This window comes from Bidens hawaiensis, unplaced genomic scaffold (genome assembly GCF_021521415.1).
Source record: "Bidens hawaiensis isolate Kalapana, Puna unplaced genomic scaffold, B.hawaiensis_p1.1 tig00015313_1, whole genome shotgun sequence".
NCBI classification, from domain to species: Eukaryota; Viridiplantae; Streptophyta; class Magnoliopsida; order Asterales; family Asteraceae; genus Bidens; species Bidens hawaiensis.
Window position 1 is genome coordinate 8,927 of NW_027492365.1, and position 8,339 is coordinate 17,265.

The 8,339-nt window shown below is 35.5% G+C and overlaps 1 non-coding gene and 1 pseudogene across 2 annotated transcripts; both read right to left on the bottom strand.

Annotated features, from left to right (window-relative positions):
* Positions 1–1,467: 1,467 nt before the first annotated feature.
* Positions 1,468–1,631, bottom strand: LOC143548894 (U1 spliceosomal RNA). The gene has a single exon (XR_013138037.1). It is a non-coding gene; the product is annotated as a U1 spliceosomal RNA (small nuclear RNA).
* An 841-nt stretch (positions 1,632–2,472) lies between these two features.
* Positions 2,473–7,781, bottom strand: LOC143548891 (putative pectate lyase 8; annotated as a pseudogene). The gene is made up of 7 exons (XR_013138036.1): positions 7,632–7,781; positions 7,450–7,506; positions 6,529–6,609; positions 3,728–4,370; positions 3,541–3,644; positions 3,000–3,138; positions 2,473–2,910 (listed from the first exon to the last, which is right to left on the bottom strand). The product of XR_013138036.1 is annotated as a putative pectate lyase 8 (transcript).
* Positions 7,782–8,339: the final 558 nt, after the last annotated feature.

Genomic DNA, 8,339 nt, shown 5'->3' on the forward strand with positions numbered 1-8,339 from the left:
TTTATATTTAAAGAGCAATCTAGTCTGATTCTCACGCCGGAGGGTGGTCACAAGGAGGAACCCCCCCCTTCTCAGTGACGAGCTCACGGTGTCTGTTTTGCAGGTTATCAGAAGAACCATCTTCCAAGGGTCTAACCCCTCGTGGGAAACATCTCTCCAACCCCCAGGTTACCAGTAATCTGCCCAGGGTTCGGTTAGTGTTTCTTCAAGTTTGAACCACACTCGCAATGCTTGATTATTATTTATCGATTACTTTATTAGTTTGTTTATATACCTTTATAATAATATTTTATTATTATTTATGGACTGTTGTCATGATTTTGTAAATAATAATTACTTTTATGTAAATATAATGAAGGCCTGTTTAGGCCCTCGAACCAAGTTAAGCTCGATAAGTGAACCTAAGGCCCGTTTAACGTTAGTCGGTTCAAACTTTAACAAGCAATCTTGAAGCCTAATGAGCACCATGGCTCGTTTACAGCTCAAGTAGTAATAGAGTGTCTAAATGCGTCTTCAAAATAAATATTAATAATCATTTAAATAAAATATCAATTTAATGTTTTTTCTTCAAATATCAAATTAAACTTTCTAATCTCTTCTTCAAATCAATTTTATATCAAAAAGTAGTCAATGAAATGAAATGATAAAAACTATCAGGTGTTTCTTATTACACATTGTTTTTAGATGTTTAAGAAACATGATGTGTTTCACGTTTTGGATTGTATTAAATTTATACAGGCAGACCAATACACTTACAATAAAAGTTCTAAAAATAATATAATTTCAACATGTCAGTTTAACTATTTGATAAACCTAATAGATAGCTAACCTTTGGCTTAACTGGGACATGTTTCGATAATGACACAGCTAAGTTCTAACCAATGTCTTAAAAACCAGTACTTTCATCATCAACCGTACCAGGCTGGGCTTCGAAATGGTGCAACCGGTTCAACCGGGTTGACCAGTTAACGCTATAATTCTATAAAATTATAACGTCAACTAAAAATAATCCAAAAATACTATATTCCATAATAAAAAATTAAACCATAATCGAAATATAATCTAAAAGTTGCTCGATGGCAATATCGAGAGCAATTTGATTCGATGGTAGACTGGTGATCAATGGCCGCTAAGTTAAAACTTAAAATCAGGAGGTAAATAGTTCATGGGCAGGCCTTTAAAAGTCTAAAAGTCTTTGGTCCAAAGTCTAAAAATAAACTTCACCTTGGGCTTAAACCGGTAATTCCGGCTGTTCATACAATAAACCGTTCACTCTATTTACCAGACTGGTAAGCGGCAGCCGACTTTTAAAATACTGCAGCAAACTGCTAGTTAAAATGACATTCAAAGTTTACCACAACTAGGAAGTAACAATAATTCTCCCGAAGCATAGGTACAAAATCTGTGTTAAACTAAATCAATTCTTAAAACCAAAGAAACAAACGGTTTAAAAGTAAAGAGATTTGTTAGGGGTAGCACAAACGCAAACCCCCGCTACCACAAATTACGACGTAGGATCGACCACATGGGTCGACCTTAGGCTAGCACCCTTCCTTTAATGTGCAATGGAAGTCACCAGCCTAGGCCATGGGCCTGCCTGATCACCTATTTGACCCCGTCCAGGTATGTAAGTTTAAAGCCCACCCCTTATCTATTATATGCCCACTTTCACACCCTTTATATCCTCCACCATCGATGTGGGATTAAAGCATATTCCCATTCATGCCCACACTTCCCTTTTCATATCTCAATTATTCGTTCATAAAACGGTTTTCAAAAGCTCAAAAACGCTTGAGATATATTTGTGAACGAATTGATTCAAGACGGTCATTGATTTGATTCCAAAGAGAATAAATGTATGCGATTTATCTTTGACTAAAAATAGCATATTGACATTATCCAAAGATGTTTTCGTTTTGAAAATTAAAAGGATTGGTCTGCTTCAAGTATTTGGTGTGGTCCTAGTTAGGTTACTCGTTTTTTTCAATATGAGTCGAGTTTTGCGGCACCCTAAGTACTTATGGAATCTGAGTCGAACTGAGCCTAATAAACCAAATTTTGGGTATTCAGTTTTGGATACTACCCGAACCGAAATCAGAATTGGTTATATGGTTTGGCTTTGTTGGTTTTCGGTTTAATCGGTTTCTAAACTAATAAAATATCCCCCCTCCCCCACACACAGAATCATTAGTTGATATTGAGTTTGTCAGATGCGCTAAGCCATATTTTATTATTAACGAAGTCCATCTGTCAAGGGCTAACTACAGGTTATCTGATCTCATTAGTTAGCAGGGTATTGATGGGGCCCGCGAGTTTTCTGAAAGATATTCTCAAGGTTATAAAAAAACATAGACAAGTACTTTTGTACAATGAAATGATCATCAATTCTTATAACCAGAATAATCCACTTGATACAAAGTTAACAAACATGTTTACATGGGACACTAAACGTCGTATCAATCGGTTTAACTCGAGCAAGTAGTAATTACATAGCACCCGAAGAACACCCAAATTTCTCGTCCTACATAAGAACCCATATCACAACAATGTGGCACGAACGAAACAGATTAAAATATACACGTCTCAAGTATTTTGGTACAAAGACAGAATAAAACCAAAGAGAATCATTTCAAAAACTGGATTTCTCAAAATGATGAGAGATTAAATTACTATTCTTATTTCTTTTTTATTTAACACTGTCTGCCTCTTCGGCACGCAAGTGCACCGGACCCTGAAGTAAGCGTGCCCACGAACAATGACGGTTTAGCACTTAAGCTCGATGCACGCGCGTAGCTGCCTCCTGGCACCACTACCAGATGGCGTAAAGAATGCACCGTTTAACATTAAGTCACCTTCTGATCTCCAGTTCCAGTGTCTCCATCTTCCGGATGTTATTACTCTATGAGTCACCTGTTATTTGTTACACAATTTAAATCATAGTTAGTTTTATTGTTTATATGAAATATAATGTGAAAAGATTAACTAGTGTTTAATGTTACCTCTTTAGCATTGGGGTTAACAGGAGCAAGGTATCTGTTTCCTTGGCTGTTAATGGTGGGATCCGCACTGCCACCGATAGCGTACATTTCCCAATGTGTGTAGTCGTTATTTACAACGTGGAAATACCCGTGCCTACACCTGCAAGTATAGGGTGACCGAATTCATTAAAAGGTTAACAAAAGTTTAGTTCAGTTGTTTTAGTCAAATTTCATTATTTTGGGCCCAAGTATTTCAAACCCACATGTAAAACAGAAAATCGACCCATGACCGAACCTGTTTTAGACACATTTTTAATGGTGTCATTAACGTGTCCCCATTATGACCCAAACCCGTTTACTTCATGAGTCATGTCGTGTTAACATGTCATAAATTACTAACTCTAGACATTTGCCAAAGTGGTAAAACATGCGTGTCGGATAACTGATAAGCAGCGGGCCTAAACATATTTGTGTGGAAAAGGGTAATTTTGCCAAAGTGGTAAAATGGGCGGGCCGGTTCGGTGTCGGGTCAATGTTTCTTATAAATGTTATGCATACTCACCTTGGCATTCTTTGTACTAGACCTTCACCAAAATGGTTATATGCAATAGTCACTTGCATACTCTTGTCTCTATCATAGGTGTCACTATGTCCCAATAGCATAACCTGTTAGTCCACCATAATAATATACAATCAGCATATATTATTTTTAACAGGTTAAAGTTAAGTAATCATAAGTTTAAAATTACCTCATTGTGGTGGGTAAAGTAGTTGTTAGAAATTGTAATTGCAGTTGATCCCATAATAGCATCCACAAGCCCATCAGCACAATTCGAAAGCGAGTTGTGGTCAACCCAAATATGACTCGACCCGAATATAGAAATCGCATCACCATCCGCCATTGTTCTCCACCCGTAATGAGACGGTGAGCTTCGAACCATAGCGTTACCAGTCGGTTTGCAGTCATGAATATGCAACCCATGAATAATAACATTTGTAATGTATTGGATTGTAATGCACCCGCCGTTCGCGATATGAACGTTGACTCCACGCGCATCGATTGTTTTGAAACTATTCATGAGTAGTTCTTGTTTTAAGGTTATGACCATGTCTCGTTTGAAGATGATCCATAGCGGTCGGTCTTGGATGACAGCGTGTCGTAGGGTCCCGGGTCGGGGGTTGACCGGGTCGTCGTCGTTAGGGTCGGTGACGACGTAGTAACGCCCGTCACGGCCACCGATGGCGTTGCGCCCGAATCCGATAGCACAATTGGCCAGACGCTTGCGGTGGCGCTGCCAGTTTCTGTCGCAGCGCCAGCAATCGTCCATTGGGTTTCCGATCCCACATGATAAAAATCCTAATTTTCTTCTTTCTGTACTGTTCCTAATGCTCCTGAAATTAGATGTGAATACTTGTAATTTTAGTATTTCCACAAAGGATAGAATAAAAACACTTAAAAAGAAAATTATAAAGTTATAGTCTTTTGGACAATTTCCCAAATTGATTAACATCTGAACAAATAATTAAATTTCTAAAATTGATAATATAACTATATAAGGGTAGATATTGGTCATTTTGTTTTGATTATGGGTTATAACTAAACCTATAGTTGATATTTTATTTTTAAGAGTAATTTTGATTATTAATTCGGTTAATAATCGGTTAAGCGTCCACTCTAGAATAAGTGGTACCAAGTACCAACTACCAAATTAATTTCAGCTAATAAATCAATTTCTGTTTTAAGTCATATAAAATATTAGCAATCTTTTAAAAAACAAAATAATAAATTAAAAGGAATAGACAACCAATGTGATCTTTATAAAAAAGTTATACAAACTTTTTGATAAAAACATGTTATTCAATTTATGAACCTTTTCAAGGTACAACATATCATTCATATATAAAAGAAAATAAAAAGATAAAATATATTGAAGTTGATTTTGACCATGTCCAATTCAGTTAATTTAGTTAGTTATACAAATATTCCTAGTGCCAGATCTAAAAGAAAATTTTAGGGGTATTCCAATTTTATTTTAAGCATGTCAAGAAAAAGTTTTGTTATATAAAAATGACGGATCTTAAAGTTATAGCATACGATACATAAAATTGCATTTCGTCAAAAAGTTGAGTGGTATCCCTAACACCCGTAGCTTACAGTGAACATACCAATAACAGAATAAAAATTCATAATCAAACCATATGATTTAATTATTTTGATTATTCGATTATTCTAACCATATTGTTGTAAGTCATAAATGCTTCAAGTGAACAGTTAATAAGAGGGGACCTAAAATATGTACCGGTTATCCTTGTTTTTGGTATAATATTAAAAACCATTGGGTAACAACAACACGGACAGTGGGTCAAATAAAATAATAGTTACGGAAAAATGAATACGGATTATACGGAAAGTGAAACAACATGATTGTGTAGGTGTCCAATAAATGAATAGAGATGGGAATAAAATAAATGAGCCACGCATCGTCGGTGGGGAAAGTCTAGTCATTAATTACGGACATGGTTGTGTCGGTTACGGACCTAGACCCGGACCAGATCTAGTGTATTTCAGACGTGTTCTTGACCATTGGACCGTATGGGTCCATGTTTCTGGGACTCGCTTAAGCCGATAATCATGTCACATTTTGCAGTGAGTGGTTCAGTGATCAAATGTAGTACCATGCATGCAGATGTAAACATGGTTAAGTGATTGAAAGTACAATGTGGAAAAAAAGAATATTTATCCATTTGTTTGAATTATCATATTGTTGATAAAATAGTATAACAAATAAATTATAATTTATAATCACGAAATTATTCAGCAAATAATCTTTTTCTTTTTTTCTAAGTAACATGGTTATATTAGGCGTGGATGTAAGTCGGTTTGGTCTGGTTATGAACCGAGACGAATTTGTTTACCTGATAATTCGGTTTCTAGGTTTTCATAACAATTAAATTTCGGTTATATAATATTTGGTTACCCAGTTATTGGAAAAGATGGTTTGGTAAACTGGCTAATTCAGACATGAATGATTTTATCGTCGCTTAGTTTGATTATTTATACACACATCATTTTCAAACCGTAAAAGTCGGTTATCAAAAATCATAACCGAACCGTCAGTTTCTCAACGATTCAGATATTGTTAGTTAGCTTTTTGTGTTTATTTAACATTTTTACTCTACCGTGTGTCAATTAAACAGTAAAAAATGGTATAGAATAATAAATGGTAGAGTTTAGTAGATGAGACAGGAGGGTCATGTGACACATGGCCACTCTGGCAAATAACAATGCTAGTAAATTGGTTAAAGATGCAAAAGCATAAGAACATGGGAGGTCCTAAAGTAACACGTTCAATTATTTTGTGAACAGAGGATCAAACAACAAGATGGTGAATGATGCTGGTATTGTTTTGTTGCTGTTCAGCGATCATGTGACCTTTTTCACTTATATTATTTTATTAATCAATATTTAAATGACAAAATGTCAGTTTAAAATACATGATCTATGTGGATAGAGTAATTAATTAATTAATTGTTAAGAGAATCCACTCACATGTTAACCATGGATGCAACTCTTTCTGGATCTTCATCAGCTGCTCTGGCATTCCTTTCCATTGCAATTTCTTCAATTGTCCTGAAAATTGTTAAAAGAATTTATAACTAGATTTATGAATTGATTTACAGAAGATGAATTCTGAATTACATCAAATTTTAATGTCTACATTACAAATAAGTTGATATTTTTTTTGGGTCAGGAATCCAACCGTACTTTTTACATTGAAATAGAAGACAAACGGGCAAAATAATGCACCACTAGCCTTATTTAAATAGCAAAATTAAGTCTTTAAAAAATTACATACATAGATCTTGGGCTATAAAATTACTATTCATGACACGTTTGACTCGACTAAGTAGCTCAACAGTCTCAAGCACAAGAAAACCAAAAGTATCAAATGCAAATTTTATATTAGCATCTTGATCTGGATTAAGTACGTATTTTACCAGTATTTTAGAATTCGTCAGGCGCTAGTCCGGTGATGACGTGGGGACTAGCGATTAATCAGGATTAATAAGGATTAACCGGATTGGAATTTATATGTAATTTTTCAAATAGATATATATTCCAAGTTTTTATATATAATTTTTCAGTTTTGACCAATAGCATTTAATCAACAACTAGTCGGTTGGTACTGATTAGCGATTAATCAGTGATTAATAAGTGCTTATGCGCGATTTTTACAACCATGATTAGTACGATCAATGATCAATCAGATAGATCATAGATCCCAACATCTATCCGATGGATTCATACAACATTCAAAGAAAGTTAACGATCAAGAAACCAAGCGGATCCAACATAACCGATCATGATCAACGCAAATATCATTAATCAAGTTCATTAATCAGTTCTACATATCTCATTATAAAACAAAACGTTCATTTCATAATTCATACTAAACCGATCCCAACTAACCTGTTCGTTGTAGTTGCGTTAGCTACTAAACTCTGTAACTCGTTTTCCTCATCCACTCTGCAAATTCGACGTACATTGTTTCAAATCAGTAAATCACACAACTTGTTAAATAATATAACTTTTGATTAATATTGCAGAAAACAAACTGCGGACTATAACCATAACTAGTTGATACACATTACCTGGAAACCGCATTGACGGAAACCAAATGTATAACAAGTAGCAATACACATAGTGCAAATTGTCTGATCACCATTGTGGATTAGATTAAATTCGCACAACCGCTTGTGCGAATATATATATAGAGAGAGAGAGTTAGAGAGAATGAGAATGATGGAAGATGAATGGAAGAAAGATTAGAAGTGAGTCTTTAAAAAGGAACAAGTATGCCAACGCGAATCCATTACCCTCTGCTTGCTACTGACATAACTCATATGGTTTGACTAACTAAGGTCTGGGTTAGTGACTTTAACCATGGTTGGGTTATATGACACGTACTCACTTTGTTTTTGTTTTTGGAATTAACTTTTTTTTTTGAGAGAGAGAGTACTCACTTTGTTTAATTGGTATTGTAGGACAAGTGCAGATTTAGAATCAAAGTAGTAGGTTTTAAATTTGAATTCGATTTCAACCAAGTTTTATCGTAATGAACCTTTGAGCTGCGGGTTTTACACGAAACAGGAGATGGTGGATTAGGCTACCCGGTCTGCGATGGTGGGTGTATTTGTCGGTCACATTTTGACATTGAACTACTTCAGGTGGTTTGGCTTTTCGTTCAAAAAAAATATATAGCTGATGGTTCTAAGTAGAGCTGTAAAGAAAAGGTACGTCCCTGTCACACCCGGCCCTGAGCGGCGGAAACAGCCGGGCGCGCGCGAGTGGGGATTGAT